General features: G+C 36.0%; 1 long non-coding RNA gene across 1 annotated transcript in view; it reads left to right on the plus strand.

The window, feature by feature from the left end:
- The first annotated feature begins 2,717 nt into the window (after positions 1–2,717).
- Positions 2,718–23,582, plus strand: part of LOC149773651 (uncharacterized) — a 32,577-nt gene continuing 11,712 nt past the window's right edge. The window contains exon 1 of the long non-coding RNA XR_016417297.1: positions 2,718–2,816. This is a non-coding gene — a long non-coding RNA (uncharacterized LOC149773651). The remainder of the gene's footprint in view (positions 2,817–23,582) is intronic.

Here is a 23,582-nt window from a genome sequence, read left to right on the forward strand (position 1 = left end):
AAGAAGTACCCTCAGGAAAGGAAGAACCCAGACACGTATAGAAAAAGAAGAAAAGAAGCCAAAACAAAAGTGATGAAGAAGAGAAAAAACCTGTGACAGTGAAGAAATTCAAAATAGAAAGAGAGTGAAAAGGCAAAGAAGAAGTGTATGAACTTTTAAAACTGATGTTGTGAAATTGGATTGTAAACGTTTACAGAAAATATACCAGAAAGAAAAACGTAAGTGTCCCTTGGTTTTAAGGTTTGTAACAAAGACCTACACTCAAGCACTCACACATGTCCTTCATGGGGGGAAATGGGATTTGAGTTTTATTTGATTTTGGAAAATATTGAGTAGTCTCTTTTCGAGAGAGGTGGGTAGCCCTGAAAAGGACCTTTGGGTATTTGTTTGGGGTTTTTCTTGTTTTCTTTTTTGTTTTTTTAAATTCAGGAACGGAAGGAAATGAGCTTGAACTGTATTATCCCTTTGCAACGAACAAGACCTATTTCTGGACCTACTACTGTCGATGATTTGGTAGAAATTACTAGTGTTGTTATCTCAGGCGTAGTGGGAATGTTAACGGGGTTGTAGTGTTTGGCCCCGGGCAGGTCTTTTTCTCTTGGGTTCGTACTAAACAAGTCTGATACATTTGTTTCAGACTCCTAACTCTGCCAAAATGGCTAAGAGTACCGTGACCGTGATTCTCACTGTCGTCCTTCTCTCCTAGACCTTGGTTATTCTTTGCTTATTCTTCTTAAGTCGTTTTCCTCTACCTCATCTCTTCTCGCTGTTGTTGTTGAGTAAGAAAGGCTTGTTCTGCTTCATTCTGATGTTGCAAAACTTTCTCCAAATTTTTCTTTCTGCCTCTGTTTAAAATCCTCAACTTACGGTAAGGTAGGAGAAAGAGGCGATGGTACTGGTACCGGAACAAATTCTTATGAAGAGAGAAAATCCTCTAAATCCCACTTAAAATTGTTCTCTTTTGGAAATAGGATTATGGTTGTTTTAGTAACCGTTGATATGCCATCACTCCTCGTATCCACAGCCAATGCACCCCAATTCATTGTCTTCTTAGTTTCCGTCATGTTCTAACTCTGTCGCATGGATTCACTGCGCACAGACGCTAGCGCATCTAAATAGGGAATGTGACGTCACAGAGAGCTCCGTTCCGATTGGAAGACAGACTCCGCACTGTGACTGAATTTTTTAACACGTATTGGGATTGGTGAAAAAACCAAATCCGTTTCGATCCGCTCTTCCACTATAAATAACTGCGGTTCACCTCATTCCGTTCACCTGTTCTCGTCACAAGATGTGGACAACCGTAGACTCGTCTAACTTCCTATCGCAGAAGCTGTTTAACAAGGACTATCCCATGTATGTCAAATCATCATGGACAATTATCCAGATCACAGAACCCTCTTTGTCTGAAGAGAGTCTTAATCTACAGTCCAGAGGTCAGACGAAGTTTGAGGAAGCGAAGAAGATCCGTGCGAGGCCCTCTATGTTAACTAAATGGTGTTAACAAAAAGACCAAAGGTCCTTTTCACGGCCACTCCATTGCCTTGAAAAGATGTCTATTCTCTCTTGCCTAAATTTATTTAGTCGGTTGTATAGTTGTTTGTGTGACAGATTTATGTTCATAAATCTATGTTTGTGTAATATATCTATGTCTCTTTGTATCTAACCCTGTCTCTAACCACGTATCTATGTCTATGTTTGTCCCTAGAGAAACGTGTATTCAGGTTAGCCCCTTGCCACACTGTTCCACCCGATTCAGGCCAGCCCCTTGCAACATTGTTGCCAGTGTCCAGTACCGTGGCATCATCCCTGTTCAATACCTATTGTCCCTATATAGTCCCACCCATGTTAAATTTCCCTTGTCCGTATACAGTCCTAACCTTTTGTCAGTATATTCTTTGTCCATATATCGTCCCAGGGTGTGTTTGTCCGTATATCGTCCCAGGGGGTATTTTAATGGTAATTCCCATTGTCCGTATATCGTCCCCATTCAATACTCACCTATGCGTTTCATTGTTTCATTTATTCAATGCTAACGCATAAATTGTTAATGCACGATTTGACTCACTGAAGTATAAATAATGCTGAGGTTCAGAACATCTAAAGACCGCGGAACTGAAAGAAAACAAAAACAGTTCTTGATTATAACTTTAGTTTTTGAATATAATTATGTTTGAGATACCTGACTGACAGATATTTGAATAACGTCCATCAAACAGTAAAAATCTGAAACCATAACCTCGGGATCATTTGAGATAACAGGCAGCCAGTTGGTAAGTGTGCAATTTACCTTGATCATAGCATGACGTTTTCTTTTACGGTGTCGTTTTCTTTCATTCATTTAATATTTTTATAATAATCACAGTGTTTGATCATGGTTATTACAGCGTACCCTTGGTTCTGCTTACAAATAGAAGCCAACACTTAAAATGTTGTTTTGTGTTCTGAGAATAATTTTGTATTCCTGCTCTAGCAGGAAAACATCAACTCCATGTTCATAATCTTTCACAAATTGAGTACAATTATTATAATAAAACAAGTAAGAACGGGTAGACAGTGTCGACAGTTTATTCGTTGTTGTGTACCTTTTCATGCCATATTTGGCACCCGTTGTCTGTCATACCAACCTTTTTTTTAAAACTAGATATGGTTAGTTATATCCAGCTTAAACTTGTTCTGTTTACAGTGCGTTGTCTTTCGACACGGAACAAAACAGATTCAATATATACAAGTCTTAGTCGTTGTTCAAACTTAAGCGCTCCGAGTTTATTCTCCACCGGTTAGTTTGAGACGAGAGTTTCTTCGTTTACGAGTAGGTAAGTAGCTGCTATATTTATCACCAATTAGAAAGGTAACGACATTGTCCCACATGATAATTCTTAACCCAAGGGGCACAAATATTGCGGAGGAACAATTTAGTGTGTGTGTGTGTGTGTGTGTTATATTGCAATAATTAATGAAAACTTCTCTGCGTGTTCGTTTGCTTTCAAGGACTGTTACAAGGTAATGCCTTTTATATTTATTACTAGCCATCCATTCTGTCTTTATATTAACTTCAATTTTATGTGATTTTATGTAAAGAAGCTCTATTTTTTGTATTGATATTGGTATTGACTGCATAGTTTAAAATATAATATCAGTTATTTGTTGTACAATTATTCGTTCACTTTTGCATCTCTGTCTGTCTGTCTATCTGCCTGTCGTTATATTATATCACTTTCTGTTCCTGTCTCTTTCTCCCTTTTTCCCGCTTTAAAAAGACCATCCATTCAGTTATGAAAAGGAAGTTTTGCTTTTTTTTTAGCCCCGTATGGCTACGAAAATGCCGCCTATATTTTGGTATAACATTTTTCTATTACTTTCATTGGTGTCTTACGATATTTATTCATGTCATTCCCCTGAGTGTCTATCAAACCTTCCGTGGTAGTTTTTGTAGTTTGTGTAAATGTTGTCTTTGCCAGGGTCCTGTAGCAGACACCAGTTTCATCTGTACGTTCAACAAGATCAGACAGGTAGTCCAGCTGTACACATCTGTAAAAGCTGGGGGCTTTCTACGGTTAAGATACCTTGGCACAAAAATATTATTGATTACAATGTAACTATTGATAGCAATGAGACACTAATATAGTATATTCAGAAGAACGCAAAATGCTATTATTTCTTTCTCAGAACTTAAAAACCTATGAAATCATTTAATTTCTCTTTACGTCATTCACCTGCATTTCTTTCGAACCTGCTGTAGATAATTTTGTAGACTGTCGCTGTCTTTTAAGTTTGAGATTGAGACAATGTCTTTTGGTAACAAAATATTTCTTCTTAAAACTGCCTTTCGTATCATCTAAATCGAACTGAAGTTAAGCAAGCTTTTAATTCCAATTGCGAAACCAATTACTATGTAAAAATGGGTCGAGATAATCTAGTCTTCAGGTAAAAAATAGATAGCTTTTAAGTTCCATTATATGAATCAAACGATTAGACTGAATACAACAATCTTAAATGTTTAAGTGATTCGATTTAATACCATTTATTATTTGCTTCCTAATGCTAATAATAGTTTTATCTTTATAAACTGGTTAAAATGCACGATTAAAAGAAAAGTTTGATCAGTATCATACGTATACAAAATGGCTAAGAACATGACGGGGATAAGAGAGGCGAGCCTCTTGGTGAAAACAACAAGTGAACACAGGTGTAGAGTAAAGAATAATTTTGTCAATGGGTAGAAAGAATATACTTGTCGTTCATATAGAAACGGACTAAACTCTCGATATGAGGTGCTCTTCCGTCGACTATCCTCGTTTTAAAGGAAATTTAAAATCTGACAGATAAGACATATCTAGAGAATCATAAAGCTAATAATTCGGTTACACCATAAAATGATCTCTCGAACATTCCTCAAGACAAAAAATGAAAAATAAAAAAATAAAACACTATTTTGGATCAGTTTATATATATATTGTTGTTGTTGTTGTTTTGTTTGTTTTGTTTTTCTTCTTTTCTATTGGGGTCTTTTGTCGGTTTTTTTGTTGCTGTAGTTGTTGGTTTATTCTGTGTGTTCTTCTTTTCTTCTTTTCTATAAATCTGTTTATAGTATAGTGAAATTGCTCACTATTATATACATTCAGGTGAAGATATTTACGACTTTTGAGACTGCTTCAAAGGAAACGGTGTTCTCTCGAACGACTTATGTATAAATATGGATGCTTTAATCACTTTTAATTATCTTTTGTTTCTTTATGTTTTCTTTTAATTATTCCCTGTGTAGGTTATTTCTTGTTTTGATGACGATGATGAAAATGACAATAACGATGCTAATGGCAATGAGGATGGCATACATAATACTGGAGTAAAGGCAAGACCCAGACAGACAAATAAAAAGCTGTTTAGATAGAAATGTTTTGAAACAGATACGCCAGTCTATATTTATAGATTTCTGCATTTGTATGAGAAAATATGAACGAGTTTTTCTAAATAATAATGCACGAATGGGAGTGAAGTATTAGTCCGAAAAGACGACTTCATATTTTAACACACAAATTCAATAACGTTTTCATTATAGGCTCATTTTATCTTTCTACATATGGCTTAATTATATTAAAAACACATTACAAGAAACAAATAAGTGAATTGATGCTGCATTCCAAAACTAAGTATACATCTGTAGATTCGTCAATATACAGTAACAATGTTAATGTGCACATAGCACCAACAAGCGACCTTTGAACTTCGTCGCGTGCTCGACTTATGTTTTAAAAAAAAATTGTTTTGGACTATTTAAAATTGAAATTCAGAGTCATATTGTGAAAGTATGTGCAATGAAACAACTTTTTCAGTTTATTTGTAATTGATGGAATTTGTTTTACTGTTGATCCAACTCAATTCTGCTTTTGACGGGCTCGATTTATTGGGTCGATTCCTTATGATATACATGTGATTTGAGCAGTTGAATCAACTGCACCCGTGTTTGTTTTGCCGTTAATTGTTTGGAATCATAATATATGGAAACTACGAATTTTGTAATTGAAATTATTAAGAAAGTACATTCTGAGGAAATTCAAGATGCATAAATGTAAATATAAGTATTGCCATTCTTATTACTAGCTAAAGAAGACGTATGTTTATTCCCTGTCACATGCACGCTCTTTGTTTGAGGGACCTCTGCTATGACCCGTGTGGCCTCCATCGCTTGCCTAACATTATATAAAAACAGACGGGGACAATTGAGAAGCCGCAGGTGTGTGACAGTCCATTTAGCCAACGGAAATAGGAATTCTTCGTCGTCTTGGCTATTTGACACTGATGCACTTTGTTTCCTACCAAAACCTTCAGTCGTACTTCTTTTCTTTACTTTAGTGTTTTGACTGACTTTTAAAATAGCACGTATCTGATAGATATGCAATAGCTCTTGGCCTCAGTATTTTCATGTATGCTATTTTTATAAACCCTAGCGAGCATTGGTCATAGTCTGAAACATTCTATTTCGGAAAAATTACGAATATATATCCTATATAACTTTTTAAATCATCAGAAAGGTGTTTTCAATGACTGCGTCTCTCACGTTCATATGCAAATATCGTGTTCATTCGTTTGCTTGTTTTAAAGTTTTATTTATGACTTGATGAATTCATCCACATCTTTAACTTTATCATCTCTAGTGTCTCTACATTCCAATGTACCTAACAGCTTATTTAGTTAATCCACAAACAAATCTCGTGATTCAAAAGATGAAGCCTCTACAACTTTAGTGTACATTGCTTGTTTACAAAGTATTTCCTAATGCATGGTACTATTTTTAGACACGTGTCGTGCATGATGAAGCCGTATAGCATGGAAATATACTGTAAAATTCTGACAATGTAAGGTTAACTGAGAAAGAAATTGAACATATAATAAATATGTACATCGATCGAGTGATCTATAATTAACGAACAGAGACACCATTGTGTCTAACATAAGAGTACACCAGGACGTTTATATGAATACCGATTTTGAAATATTTCATGTGTTCGTATAGCCAGAAATGTCTCTCTCAGCATTGCATGGAGAGTGTAAAGAATTCTAGACCTAATTTAATGGGATGTTGAGAGAGAGAGAGAGAGAGAGAGAGAGAGAGGCAGATAAACAGAGACAAAGGGAGCTGTTGTCAATATTGGTGTTGTATAAGAAGCCACAGTATGGTAACAACAGTGTAGTAATATGAATTGTAATCGTTGATGTATTTTATATTGCTCTCTTGTGACATACCTACGAAACATTCCCTTGTAAAGTAGTTGATATAACAAATTCCTGTGTATCGGCAGGATGTGACTACCTACGACACATTCCTTTGTAATTACGGGATATGATATACCACGACACATTCCTGTGTATCTACGGGATATGACATACCCACGACACATTCCTGTGTATCTGCAGGATAGAGCATACCTACTACACATTCCCCTGTATCTACGGGATATAACATATTTACCATGTCGTAAATCGTGACTACTTGTGCTGCACGTAAATAAATAAACTTTTAATAACCAAAGTATTGATTTATAGAAGATGAATTGAGAAATATGATAGAAACCGGTGAGATCAAGAATATCTTTCTTGTCAGGTAAGTAGGTTACAACCTGCCCGTCGTCCCACCCAGTTTTAAGACATGCCTGCTAAAGGAGCAGCAACTCAAGAAGAACCTAACTGGGCATTTACTAAGCATCGTAAGTCATTACTTACAACGCAGACAGCGATGGAGATCCTAATGTAGTAATCACCAGGGAACAAAATCCTGGAGTTCAAATGGAAGTTAAACATTTCGCCAAGGAAATCAATGATGGAGGTCATACTGTATAAAGACATTTAAAAAAATAAAAATGACGCTGGAAGTCACAGTGAAACTTCAGTATCACTTCTTTAGTATTGCACCTGATAAAGTATACACTTAATCGGAATTTGTAAATACTGCATCTTACAAAAGATACCCCATGATCGGGTTTTGTACATATTTGATCTGACACTTGAAGATGGCTGACTTTTACATCCAATTTAAACAAAATGTAACTGATAGTTAATTAACACCTAAACTACCTGCTAGTCATTGCACATGGGCATGTAGTAATACTACAGCTCTATTGTTAGTCCCAAGCCATGTGTTATGGATTTGCTTTCGATGTGAAATGAGTTTGGGAAGATAGCAACAGACATCAGGCTACAAGGAATTCCAAATCAATTAATTCTGTAATTTCTTGTCATCTAAGTCAAATTCACGGATTAGTCTCAATTGCTAAGCTAAGTGCTGAATGACATAAACAATTATGATAGTCAAACCATTCAAACCAAATCAATTTTCAACAACGCAATAACACAAAAATGTAAATGAAGTAAGCATGGATATCTATTTCCGTTTTTATTTACCTGTTTATGCCGAATGCATCATTATATTGGCTTTGTTTGTCATCAGTACATGGGGTTGTATTTTGTTAAATGCTTTTCCATGGGATACATTTTGATTCACTTCTAGTACCTTTATTTAATTTTACGAGCAGGTAGGTTTTACAGAAATCGATTGCAGCTGATTTTGAGACTGAAATGTTAACGCCTATTACTACCATGGCCGGTCTTTAGAATATAATTTCTGCTTTATATATCAAGCTCAACGGAATATGGTTTCATCTGCCCTTAAAGATATGGCGAAATAAAAATACAAAGTATTTTTCGATTCCATGTTTTTCAGGCGAAAAGATCATGGCCATTATAACCCGAACCTTCATTAACCCAGAAATAAACCAATAGTTTCTTCCGTCACTTCACGGCAACAATTCGTACCCGCTTCAAAAAATTAATTCTTTTTTTTCCGCTGGGAGCTGCAACTATATCTACTGCATTTAAAAGTTGAATGATAAAGGTCAGTTCCATTGCATTTCAAAATAGAAAGAAAATAGTCGATACCAATGCATTTCAAAATGGAAGGAAAATAGTCAATACCACTGCAGTCTAAATAAAAGCTCTTATACATTGCCTTTTGAGTGTTGTTATCTTCTTTGTGGAAGAGCATTGAACATTAGTAGAGCAAACATAGTTATACCCTCATAATCCTCTTCAAACAGATCTTGTCCCGAAATATCACGTACGCGATAGCTGAGTTCTTATAAAGTTGGACCCCTGGTCATACTTTTCCACGTGTAACACTGGAAAAATACACCTAGCTCTTGTTAACAAGGCATGATATAGTCAGTAACATGTTTAAACAAGCCAGCTAAAAACAGCAACACGACCCGTCATATGCAGGACATGTGTGCGTCATTTGTAAAACAGGCCTGCGAATCAATATGTGCAATGCTAACTTGATAAGATCTTCTGTAAAAACGGATCCATTATTACTTAAGCGTCAGCCACATTTATAGGGTAATGCATGTATTCTTTAATCCGGGTTACAAAACTTCTTTGTCAATAAGACCGTTTAACGGCCAAAAGTCTCTTCATTTAAAAGAAGCATAATAATTGCCAATCAGATAAAAACCGAGACTGGGCCCCAGACTATTAATTCTCAACCGAAGGGGCATACATTTAGCTGAATGACTAATAAAGAGATAACTTTTCGGAAAACTTAAATTTGTTTGTGAAATTTAAATTCACTATGTATTGTGGATTCTTTCTTATTCAGCCGGTTTTTTTTTGTTTCACTAATCTGAAAAATCTTTCTTGAAACCAACACATGTTCAGAATACATGTTCAGAATGGTGGACAACTTTATTTTACAACCTACCAAGGAAAGATTAGAGACCTTGAAAAAGGATGAATTGCTTCAACTTGCCATACAGTATGGTCTTTCTCAAGAGAAGTTTTCTTTAACGATTCCCCCAAAAATATGATTGTTCAAATTTTGGTGGAAAAGATGTTTTGGATACAATTGCTATGGGTTTGAATAGTAAAACCCAATTTGGCTCTTAAATGAAATCAAAGGAATTGAAATTGAAATGCGAGATGAAAAAAGAAATAAGAAAGCTACAGTTTTAAAACGAAATGACGGAAATCCAAAATCAGAAAAAATAAAGAGAGAGTGAAATGCTAATGAAGAAAGAGAAATACAATTGCAGAAAGAGGAAATGAAAGAGAAGGAGAGAGAAAAACGCATTTGCAAAGAGAAAAAGATGGGAAACTTTGAATGAATAGACTCCGAACTGACATTCCACCAACTGACACTCCACCAACTGACACTCCACCAACTTACACACAATTTCAATTTTGATATTATCAGACGACGTATGTTACTACCCCCCTTAAAGAAAAAAAAGAGCTCAAAATTATCCTTATTTTGAGAAATTGCAGAAATTTCGATATGGCCAAGAGAGCATTGGACTCTGCTGTTATTACAAAGTGTACATACTGGACAAGCTATTGAAGTCTACTCTAAACGGCATCACAAATATGAGCTAATTTTTATGTGATTAATTTGCAAGGTAAAAATAACACCTAAAACGGCTGACCAATACCACGATAATATCATACAGCTCAAATTATTTGAAGAATTAAAAAATTACTTCCATAGTGTCGTCAGACCTATCTTTATGACCAAAAGGTCAAAACATTTGAAAATGTTCTTCGTACAGATGACGACTATTCTTTGATTCACAAAAGTGCTTTTGTCAACAAGTCTTCCTTCAGCAGTTTTTATTTTTATGATCTCAGTCTCATACGACCACTTCCAAATCTCGGTCTGGCGCATATTTTATGAATCATACGTCTGAAGAGACTGATCAGAAATCTTTATCTCTTCCTACATGCACCTACTGAGAGAAGAAAGGGCATTCTAATTTTTGATTGCTAACAATTGAAAGGTAAACAACAGAATCAAGACATCGACATTCAAATGCTCTTTTTCGATAAGTGGTGAGTGTCACATTCATGTATTGAAATCATCACATTCGTTGCGTTAAACAGACTTCAGTCTGATTTTAGCACTGAGAATTGTAAAATATTCATTATTCATTCATTTATTGGTGATTCTACCGAGCCTGTCTCTATTAAACTATTAATGGACACATGAGCTTCTCTGTCTTTTGCTATTGCTTTTTTTTCTGAGAAGACTTCCCTGATGAATGTGTTTTTGTTCGAGAAACAGAGTGCTCACTAAATCGGGTTAAATCAAAGTACCGTATTTCTGTTTTAAATGTTCACTTCGTATTCTAGGAAAATTAATATCTTTTTTTTAATTTGACAAACTTTTTGGTTTTTGCTCGTTTCTGTAACTTAGTTTAAGACCACAGAGTTGTAACATACCTAATCTTACACTTTCTAGAACTAATCTCAGCTGGTTGTCTGTGTATCTCCCTCCTAATCTCTCCCTGTCGTTATGAAATCATCTCTTTTAGTTACGAAATCGAAGTTGTGTGAGATGTTTGACCCATTTTAATATTCCCCTGTCGTTATGAGATCATCCCTTTAAGTTACGAAATGTAAGTTGTGTGAGGCATTTGATCCATTTTAATGTATACCTGTCATTATCAAATCATCCCTTTTGGTTACGAAAGGGACGTTGTGTGAGATATTTGAACCCCCTATGACTCCTAACACGCCGTCTTTTTGTTAGACTAACATGTTAGTTGTTAACTTTCTTGGGAATTTAAAAAAAAATTCTAGTGTCATTCCCATGATTGTATATCGAACCTTCTGTATACACGTTTGTATATTTAAGCTAGTGTCCATAATAGGGTCGGGTAGGGTGAAATCAGTTACGTTTGTATCTGCAATAATACTAGATAAATATTGGATTTATACGTACTTATAAACGCTCTTAATTTCTGTTAAAATGAATGGGACTTAAAGTAAACAAATACTGATTACATTAAAACTATGGATGACGAAAAGAAAACAATTTAGTATATCCGGTGTCAAAAGAAAGTAAATTTCTACAACCTCTGCTGATACTTAAGAAATTAAGAATTTGTTTAATTTCACCTGATGTAAGTCCCCGTGTTTATATCAAACGGTCTGTAGAAAAGCTCGGACACTGACAATTTCATTTAAATTTGAAATCTCGTCAAACGATTTTAGTTGCAAATCCCGCCTCTCTTATATTCGTTCTGTCAAAACTTAAAATGTCTAAATCAAACATAACCAATATGTTCCATTTTTCCGCTGCAAAAGCCAATTAATATGCAAGAATGGGTCAGGATAACTTAGTTTTCAGGTCACAAATGAATGGGGTTTTTTTTACATTTCGTCAATAAAGTAGCTATCTTGTTTTCCGCATGTCTCCTCGTTTATCTTACCTTCACTATATTACATATACTTTGGCAAGAAAGGTTTTATTTATATAGGAAACATATAGACTGGTTGGCCATGTAGTTGCCTTATAAGTATGTCAAATGCTTGGATGGTGTCTTTTGAACGTGACAGTAAATAACTTCTTTAGTTACATGTATCCCTTTTTACCCAAAACCGTCCAAGTTATTTATAACATGAGGAAACCATAAAAACTTTGAAAGTCTGATATTTTTCATTAATGATAATTATGCCCAACGGAGTGGCGTGGGGGTGGTCAAGTGTTTAAGGCGGTGGCCTTTACAGATCACTCACCTTTGTCCGCGTGGGTTCAAGTTTCTGCTCGACCTATAAACAAAAATAAATTATATGCTGAAATAGAGTTGAGTACCGCAACTTATGACTCATTAAGTCAGTAAATATTTTTCGAACAAGGCTGGGTAGTGTTGAAGAACACACACACACATAGAGAGGACAATTAATATGTTTGAAACTGATTTAAGTCCCTTTATTATAAGATAAGATAAGAAAAAAAGAATTCTTTATTTCAGACTACATAATCCATACATCTAAATTAATATATATATATATATATATATATATATATATATATATATATATATATATATATATATATATATATATATATATATAAAGTAACAGTGTTATAAACATAAATGATCGTAGATATCTTACATAAATGTATACAGACACATCTACAACAATGGGCTGTGCCTTGCAGTGTTAAGAATGAAAATTTGTAGCACATTTAAAGAGTAATTTGTTCCATTTATTTATAATACGAGAATTTAAATTAATGTCATAGTTCCTCAGACATTTTAAGATACAGTTCTTACTATTAAATATTCTTGTTATCATTAAAAACACTTAATAATTTGTCATTACTTCATCATAGCTGAATGCGTTATAATTTACAAACATGTTGGAGGCACTGTTCCATCTTGGAAGGCTTAATAGAAAGCGAAGACTATTAAGATAACTAATAACTAGTTTTCTTTTCACACATTTACTAAAATTTGCCCACAGAGGAGCATAGTTTATTCTACAGCATTGAGATTTGAATAATCTGGTTGTGATATTCAATTAACAATTCCTAACTTTACGTGAAAGCAAGTTTTTTTTAGTACAAAAAATCTGGATGTCTTATCATATCTTCGTCATCTGACCGATTGGATTTTAATATATGATCTAAATACGTACAACTAGTGACATAAGGAAGAGCATGGCCGTTATAATGTGCAGGGGAGGAGACGGTAACTTGAAAGAAGTTGACTGAAAGACCATACGTACAGATTTTTGTGTAGTATAGATGTTATCAATCTCTAATGCGTATTGTTCACAGATCTTTAATAATTTCTTTAAACCTACGGTATAAGTATTTATCAACAGCATATCATGCGCAAAACTAAAACTTGTTAAGAAATGACACATTTGGTGACATACGTAATCCGTGTGACACTGACCCAGATTACCATTTAACTCGTCTATGTATATATTAAATAACTAAGGGGAAATAACACCTCCCTTCCTCACTCCACTGGCTTCATGGAAAGATCTGGATATTACACTTCCCCAACACACATAGCACAACTGTTTTCCATACCAGTTAACTAATGTATGAACTATGAAGACGGGTATTTGATTATCAAACAACCTTTTAAACAATGTCCAGTGATTGACGTTGTCAAATGCCTTTCTAGCGTCTAAAAATGATGCAAACACTCGGTAGTCATGTTCTATATAATAGCCGACAGTTTCCTTAAAGGCATAGAGGCAAAACTATGTTGAATCTTCCTTTTTTAAACCAAGCTGATTATCTGAGATTGCGACTTCACATCTAAGTAGTATGAGACATTCAAATATTTTTTTAAAAAATAATTATCGTAAGAGCTATATGTATATAGTTAACTTTGTCCGACAAGTTACCAAGTTTGCATTTCAATATAATTGTAACTTTTATGAAATTATATCTAACAAAGTAATATACAAACATGCAATTAAATAAAATCACCTGGACAATAAGTCTATTATCTAAAAATAAAAGTTAAAATGTTCCACATTTAAAATAATCTGATCTTGGACATTTACCTCCTTTTTTCCTCGCTATTGCACGATGGATCTGAGGTAGTGTTATTGCCTCAATACGAGTATTCAATGCTGAAAGAAAAACACTTCGTATTCGATTCGTTTTAACACTACTGAGTAAGTCTTCAAAATGATTTTTCAAAATGTTGCATATATTATTTTGACCTTGGTTCCCATCAATGCAGATTGGCAGCCTATTGGAAGTTGTAGTATTTTGTTTAACTTGTTTCCAGAATTCACCTTGGTCGAAATTTTCAAATCTTTGGAGTAGTGAGTGTGCTCTACGTTTTAATTCTTCCTTCCTACATAATCTAAAAGAATACTTACATTGTGCTCTTCTTTGGCGTGTTTGGTTACTGAGATGACCATGAAGAGGTTTACCGGTATCACGCCATATAAGGTAAGTATGTCGTGTTAGGTCAAGTTATTTGAGACAGTCACTTCAGCCCGATGTAACCTGGTGACCATGTTTGAATTTATTAGTCAAGAGTTTAGCGGAGTTGGACAAAGCTATTACTATATATGTGTATAATCCATTAATCTGCTTCATATGCAGCTGAATTAGTACAGCCATGATCTTTACAGACTAAAACACAATATCGGATCTCAGTCATGTTTATAAAGAATACAGATGCTTGAGTATCATTCAGTTTTTCATCAGCAGTAAGGTATGACTAATTGATGTTGTATTTAAACTATAAAAGTTCACTGGAGCAAGAATCAAATCTAGGAAGTAGATCAGCACTGATAGTCATTAAAGTAGGGCGATGGTCGAACCCTACTAGGATGTGCAATATTCTCATATCACTTACAGCGGAATGAACAGATTGTGTAGAGACATAATGATCCAACCAAGAGACTATATTGTGCGAGTTCACTGAGATAAGAGTGATCTACCAAGCCTATATGGAGATCGTTGTCCACCGATGCATGACATCCAAGTTACTGAAAATGGTGTATACAGCTTGTTAAGGAAAATTAGCCGACAGAAGGCCACAGGACCAGACAAGATTCCAGCAAGGATCCTGAAAGAGTGTGCACCATACTTGAGTTAAATTTACCAGACATGCCTCTCAACAGGTTATGTCTATGATGTGTGGAAAACAGCAAACGTTACAGATATCTTCAAGAATTGAGAACGATTCAAGGCCAGCAATTATGGACATGTCTCCCTTACATGTATCTGCTGCAAAATGCTTGAACACATCATAGTCAGAAACATGATGCAACCTCTAGATCACATCAACATTCTAACAGACTGCCAGCATGGTTTCCGTGCCAGATGAAGCTGTGTAACAAAGCACATAACGCTAGCGGATGAGCTCGCCAAATCCTTAGGCAGAGAGAAGCAGTATGACCTTGCTATCCTTGACTTCAGTAAGGCTTTCGATCGTGTCCCCCATGAAAGACTACTCAGACTATGGCATCAAGGGTAACACACAAAAATGGATCAAAGATTTCCTATCAGACAGATCGCAGAGAGTTATAGTAGATGGAGCAACATCAGACCCAGCACCAGTTGTTAGTGGGGTACCTTAATGGAGTGTTTTGGGTCCCATCTTCTTCCTGGTGTTCGTCAATGATCTACCTCCGAGTGTCAAATCCAACACGAGACGTTTTGCAGATGACTGTATAGTCTACCGGAAAATAAATGTCTCCAAGGACTGTGAGATCCTTCAAGAAGACCTGAACCAACTGGTCCTCTGGGAAAGAACTTGGGGTATGTCGTTCCACCCAGAAAAATGAAGCATTCTAAGATTTTTGCAGGAAGAAATCACCAACTTTTTCCGAATATACTCTTAAGGGGCACAAGTTAGCCAATGAGCAGGCAACAAAATATTTCGGGGTTGAATTGTCCAGAGACCCCTCTTGGAAAAGGCACATAGACAAAATAGTGAAAATGGGAACATTAACCTTGGTTTCCTGCGCTGCAAACTCCAAATCAACAATGAAGACATATTTCACACTGGTTCGACCAGGTCTTGAGTATTACTCATTTGTGTGGAACCCACATAATAAAGATCTAATAAATAAGACAGAGATGGTTTAGAGGAGAGCTGCTTGATTCACCACAAACAAATATCGTAACACTAGCAGTGTCAGTGCAATGTTAAACCATCTCCAGTGGAAATAACTCGAATCCAGGCAAACCAAGGCCCAGCTGACCATGTTGTACAGGATTGCGAATAACCTAGTGGACATACCAGCGGACAAATATCTGATCATGGCATACAGCCAAACTAGGGCAAATACAGGAAAAGGTTCCAATTAAAGTCAGCACCGACAAATTGTTTCAAGTTCAGCTTCTTGCCATGTACAATAGGGACTTAGAACAAATTACCATAAACAATTGCAGAAGCTCCTGACTTGTTATCTCACAATCAGGAGCTTTCCTAAATGAAATTCTAACGAACTAGTCAGCTACAAGTTAGACTTAGTGATTCTCAGGGTTATGCCGGTATAGGTTCCATGTCTCATCGCCGCTACGGTAGCAGGATTGGTCTGAGTATGAAAGGACGAAAACGTACACTGACACTCTTTTACTTCACTCTGTCTTTTCTATCATTACTCCTCTGACTGTCCTATCACTTCCATCCTTACTTTATCATAGACGACACACCACCCGCTGCTTAATAGTCAAGTATGACTGCGTCAACGTATTTAGAGATAGATAGATAGATAGGTCAAATGTGTTGTGTAGTCTACTGCTAGTTTTATGTCCCATATGATAATACCATATTCATCTCTAGAGAGGCGAAGTTCATCTTCAAAGGGAGCGTATTTGAGCGTATTAGCATTCCAATCTAACTACATAAACATTTAGAGTATCAACACTTTCTAAAATAGAAATAATGTTGCCCAGATAATCTATAACTTCCCCTGAAGTTCCCTCCATACTACAAGGTAAATAGACATTGACAAAATGCAAGGAGAAATCATCTGTCTTGATAATAATAGGTATTTATCTGGGATCATCGAGGTGTTGTACTTCTATAATACTTGCAAGAGATCTACGGTATAATATTCCGACACCCTCGTAAAGTCTACCTGCGTGAGTGTCGTTATAAGATTCAGTCGGTGAGATCCATAAACCTCGTCTTGTACGGATGAGAGACAGTATAACTCACTGTAGAATATCCGCAATTCTTGTAAGGAAAAAACGTAGGAAATATCCGTAAATTTCTTACATTTTATATCTTTCTTGTTAAAGAAGGTCAGTTATAAAAAGAGATGCGTAACGTATCCATTATGTATATTTGCGTCAATTATAATACAATTTTGGAATGTTAGATCTTATTTCAGACTTTGATAGTGGTCAACGTATTCCTTGTCCAGGCATCAACGTTCATTATGGCCTTGTGAGTAAGGTTGCCACAGGTGATTTTGAAGCTGTCATAGGTATTATATTTCGTATGTAGTTTCTTCAACTGGGTCAGCTTAACTATAGAGTAATACTCAGTAAGCAATGCAGTGTTCGATTCTAGCATTTCAGGGGCAAGTCTTGGCATAAATACATTACTGTTACATTGGACGCTGCCTTTCGTATGATAACGCTACCACGCCTTCTGGGAAACCGGTGTGTGGATCGGATATTTCTAAACTTATTAGCCCGTCCTTGATGAAGATTTATGAACGATGTTTTATGTGTAATTGCAACTCTACAGAGTTCGCTGTTCCGCAGTGAAATTGCGACTTTAACAAAGGTTTAATCGTTTTCCAAATCCACGTCTGGAGCGTTGGTGTCTTCTGAAGATGCAATCATTTCTAATGCAGTTGTGCTGAGATTTAATTCAACATCATCTGAATTATTATTAGTCTGGAGTTTTGCTGGTTTACCCCATAAAGCAGAGCAGGCCGTGTTTGCACTAATCCGAGTTTCGTTGCTGTTGTAGTCCGTGCAATACATATCTTCATGTGTGCTCTCCCTAACGGTTCTTTCTGTTAAACGACTGGACATGGGGATTTTCTTCGTTGACATACATGATTGACTTATCATCTCTGGACTTGTTTTGCTGTAACCTTGGTTTGGCGATGAATTCTCAAAAAGTACAATGTCAAACTGAACTGTGTTCAAATTGTCAACATGGGGTGGCAATGCACTTTTGACTGGTATATCATCTGAGTCTGTGGACAGAAATAGATCAGTATATATTTCATATTATTGGCAGTTTTTTCCATACCCTTTCTCTTTATCATTCTCTCGTCTGTTTGTACCACCGAGAACAGGGTCTGTTTTGCTGCCTCAATATCACTGTCACAGAATGTGTTTACACAACGTTTTACAATATAATCATTTGAGTTTGTTTTGTTCTGTACAAAACAAATCAGTTCATTATTATTCAAGGGCTATTAAAAGATTGCTGTCGTTGGTAATCTGGCGCCATATTTATAGGGATTCTCACCACCCAAGAAAATCATTTTAGTTCACATACCTTACAAACGAAAAAATCTTCCTGACACAAATTACCAGTACAGGTTCCACAATCTTTGTATTGCATGTCTAACTTAAAGTTTATATTGATAGGTTATAATAACAACTAAAAATATATAAAACATTTAGATAGCTTACCGACTACAGTGTTTTTGCGACGCCACCTTGAGTCCATGGGATTGAAGGTGGTTCCATGGAATTTGTGATTCGTGACAACATGCAAGAATAAAACATAATAGACAACTATAAAATATAAAATACAGAAAACATAAAATAACATTGAATTAATAGATATTTATACTCCACGATCTGCACGTGCAAAACGAAAATGGCGAGAAGCAAGGAACTATCAGAGCTAGAAAATATTTTGACACGGAAAGGATAAATACAAGTGAAGGATCATTCCGAAAATGTTGCTATAAAAGAGGGAATAAGGAGATAGACCTGTCAGAAATACCAGCAGAGAGAAGACCAACAGTGTCAATGGTTATGGTCACGCTAGATGTAAGCAGCAAAGACTTCACAAAACTAGCAGTAAGTTTAAATAGGAAAGGAGGAAATAGAGGATACATATTGAGGCCCAGAAGCGATAAACCTATCATAGCATTGGGAAATTGCTAATAGGAGCTGAAACAGCAACAACACTGGACAACAAATTTTTACAAAAGTCATGTTACTGAAATAAAATTAGTCAATTCTTATCAATTTTTATGTGCTGAACACGAATATGACAGTCAAATTGCAAAATTGGCTCTAGTTTTTTTGTAATCTGCAAGAAATTAATGTTTACATAACGAAATGCATTCCAATAGTAAAAGGTCAACTGTAATAGCCTACCTATAAAAAATCAAGTCATTGACTACATCTTAGATTTCTTCGCCTGTCTCTTGTACAGCTGTTCGGGAGCATCTCTGAGGAGTGTCCAGCAGTAGTCAGCCAGCATTGTAGTGGACCATTTTCCCTGGTATCTTTGTTCCATTGTTGCGATATCTTGATGAAAACGTTCGCCGTGTTCATCACTAACAATACCACAGTTGCTAGGAAAGAAATCCAAATGGGAATGAAGGAAGTGAATCTTTAGAGACATATTGCAGCCAAGTTTCTTATACTTCATCAACATGTCTTCTACTAGTTCCTTATAGTTTTCTGCCCTAACATTTCCGAGGAAGTTTGTAGAAACTAGGCGAAAAGCATTCCATGCTTGTTTCGCGTCACCTTCCAGCAAGTTGTTGAACCGGTCGTCTTTGAAAAGCTCTCGAATCTGAGGACCCACAAAAACTCCCTCTTTAATCTTTGCTTCGCTGAGTCGAGGGAATTTTTCATGCAGGTATCGGAATGCTGGCAAAGTCCGGTCAATGGCTTTCACGAAGTTCTTCATCAAACCTAGTTTGATGTGAAGGGGTGGTAGCAAGATTTTCTGAGCCTCAACCAGAGCTGGGTGTTGGATATTCTTCTCTCCAATGGCTACATTCTGCCTGTGAGTCCATTCCTTCCTCATGTAGTGCATTTCCCTTGCTCGGCTATCCCACTCGCATAAGAAACACATGTATTTTGTATATCCTTGCTGCAGTCCCATTAAAAGGGCAACTACCTTCAAATCACCACAGAGGTGCCAGCTGTACTTGTTATACTCAATGGAATTCAGTAGCTGCCTTAAGTTATCGTATGTCTCTTTCATGTGGACAGCATACGCTACTGGAATAGATGGAAGAATGTTTCCATTGTGCAAAAGCACAGCCTTGAGACTCAGTTTCGAAGAGTCCACAAATAGTCTCCATTCTTGTGGGTCATGAGTGATTTTTAAAGCATTCATGAGGCCCTCAATATCGGAACAGAATATCAGATTACTTTCCTTTCTGAAGAAAGGCTCCAATTGCTGGTGGCGCTTTCGATATGCAGTAATTGTGACATCTTCTTCTAGAAGATTCCATTGTTGGAGTCTTGATCCTAGCAATTCTGCCTTGTTCTTTGATAAGTCCAAATCACGAATCAGGTCATTTAGTTCTTCCTGTGTTATTCTGTGTGGGGTTGATGATGCACCACAGTGAAAATCTGGATCACTGCATGCTGATGGACCAGGAGAAGAACAGGTCGACTCACCTTTGTCTTCGTCAGATGAATCAAGAGAATATTCTGCTGGAGGTTCTGGAATAGGAAGTCCCTCACCATGTGGAACTGGTCTCAATGCAGACGGAATGTTTGGGTAGACTATTCTCGACTTCTTTCGCTTCGTTATTCCGCCGGAAAGAGGAGGAACCAAGCAGAAGTAACAGTCATTTAGGTGGTTGCTTGGCTCTCTCCACACCATTGGGACTGCAAACGGCATTGATGACCTTTTGCAATTCAACCACTGTGAAAGCTGTGTTGTACATGTAGCACAGCATATATGCGGAGCCCAAGGCTTGTCTTGGTCACCAACCTTGCATCCGAAGTAAAGATGATATGCCTTCTTCACTTGAGAATTGATACTTTTCTTCTGGTTGGCAAATGTCACTTCCCCACAAATATAGCAAAAATTGTCCGCGGTATTAACACACTTTCGAGGCATTACTGTTCTTTATTGTACGTAAATGGATAAAATAATAAGTTTTATGTAACAGTAGCTTGAACTGTCTCGCACAACGTCTAAAATATTTTAAATGCTGAACCTATCTGATTGGGCTTTATATAGTACACTGCTTACGTCAGCTTCAGCAGCCGCCTGGCATTAGTATAATAGGCCTACACATGTATAGTACACTGCTGACGTCAACTTACTTCAGCAGCCGCATGGCATTAGTATTGCATTGCATCAGAAAATGATGCAATCAACTGTGGATGATGTGAGCATGATGGTATTATGCAATGTTACATCATTATTCCGGATGTTGCTGCAGTCCTACTGGAGAAATTTACACAGTGAAACATAGAAAATGAGGTATATGAATATCTTCAAAACGAGAGCCAATACAAATTTTTCACGGTTATATTCGTGTTCGGCACACCAAAATACTACAGATTAGGGCCTTTTCAAGTCAGTAATGATTTCACTGTTGACCAGTGCAATCAAAGAGCCGGAACCAATCAAAAAGAGAACAGGAAAATTGTATATACCACTCGAAATACCATTAGAAGCCACAACTGAGCGTTTTAAACAGTGTTACGAGTCTATGCTTTTTAAATAAGTAACAGAAAAGAGGAAAGACAACAAGCTTTATAAAATTTATCAAGTAATGTATATCCTTATAATACAAAATGAAAATGACTAAAATGAATTACGGGATTACGAATTATATCCCAAAAAATTACAAGAATTAAAGACACAAGTCCTAGTAATTTAAAGTCCTGAAAAAAGTTCAATAAACGCCCCGCAGAGATCCATAACTGAAGGCGATGACGTGTCTGTTAAAACCTACGAAGTGCTAATGTGTCAACAGTCTCTTGTTGAATGACAGCAATATTAGTCCAGGCTTGAATTCAGCATAAATTCCAGTGAATGTCTTTATCCAAAGATTTTATCAGAGCTCTTTTGTATTTCCAGAGAAAATGATCACTTGAATTCAGTAATTTATTTTAAGAAAATAAAATTCAGCCCAAACTTGTCACAACATAATAGAACTTGAAGAAGCTAGATGTTAAAGCACGACTGATCAAATCCTCACTATCACAAAATTATATAGTTCTCTACTTGACTTCAGGTCAAAATTAGCATTTTCTATATAGAAAAGCATTACCTAATGAAAAATAGCCTTCTAGAATGATCTAAAGAGCCTTGTTTACTTACAACACAATAACTGTGAAATTCACATAGGAATTTCCAAAGCCCTGACCCAGTCAACATATTTAATCCTTCATGTCTGTCTGAATAATAATCCTGATATTAAGCTCATACACTTACAGGAATAATGGAGATATGTATTAGTTGCTGACATAAATGAAATTACAAAAATTTTAAAAGTCAGTCAGGTCAAGCGGAAATAAACCGGAAATGAACTTAATTTTGGACACGGTCACGTCCAACATACAATGATAAATTACAATATCATGTAATGAAATATACCTTATTCTATGCTCTTTAAATAAGTAACAGAAAAGAGTGAAACTAACAAATAAACAAATTAATTAAATATACATAACGACAGAAATTCCAAACAAAAGTAACAAAAGAAATAATATACACCTAGCCTGTATATCCAATAATGAATGGAATTAGAATTTTGGAAATAGAAAATCAAAAGCTGTACACAATGAAAATGTATTTTTTTTTCTACATGGATTTCTCGCTAAAACGTGGTAAGGTGTACGTATATACCATATAAAATGCAATAAATATGGGAAAGTAGGAAATACGCCTTTAGAAGATCCCTACACAACAGAAGCTTACGAAACAATAACGGATAACTCATATTAGTGAGTTAACAATCTTCCCCCAACATAGGAAACAGCAACAACAACAACACTTAGACAAAGAAAAAGAAAAACAACAAAATTAACGGCAGCCAACTCAATAAAACAAGGGAGAAACAGGCAAACAACAGCAACAAAAACAACTGTCAAAAGAGCAACATAAAGAGGTACAAGAAAAACAACAAGATAAACTACAGATTCAACGGCAACAGCAAGAAGTAATATAACAACAAGCTGAGAAACCACAAGTAACACAAAAACCAGAAACGATGACAACAGAACAAAGACTGAAGAAAAATTTCAAACGAAGCGTTCAGTAACAACAGGAACGAAGAAATTACTACAAACTCTACTTTGACGAGGACCTTGGGGAAGAGATACAATAAAAAACTGAGAAAAAAAAAAGAAAACGAAACAAAAAAACACAGAAGATCCGTAAAGGACAAAACCCCAACAATCAAATACAACTGTATAATTAATAAGCAACTCGAACATTAATTTTAAAAATTATAATTACCCTCTAAATGGAAAAGAAACAACAACACTCAATCCTACGATATTATAGCATTTATTCAAACATAACACGACACCTCTAGGTACCCATACAATATACATGACGGTCAGTATAAATGGTGGAGGAGGAATCCGGAAAACCCCGGAAAGAACCACCGAACCACGAGAAGATACCTACAGTACTGTAATGTATTGATCGATTGTAGCATGCTAGTCTGTTGGATACACACATTATTGTAATTATCGATGGATTGTAGTATGCTAGTTTGTTGGCTACACACAGTATTCTAATGTATCGATTCATTGTAGCATGCTAGTCGGTTGGATACACACAGTATTGTAATGTATCGATGAATTGTAGTACGATAGTATGTTGGCTACACACAGTATTGTAATG

The sequence above is a fragment of the Sinohyriopsis cumingii genome, unplaced genomic scaffold, assembly GCF_028554795.1.
Source record: "Sinohyriopsis cumingii isolate HCF-2022 unplaced genomic scaffold, ASM2855479v2 utg000622l, whole genome shotgun sequence".
Lineage (NCBI taxonomy): Eukaryota > Metazoa > Mollusca > Bivalvia > Unionida > Unionidae > Sinohyriopsis > Sinohyriopsis cumingii.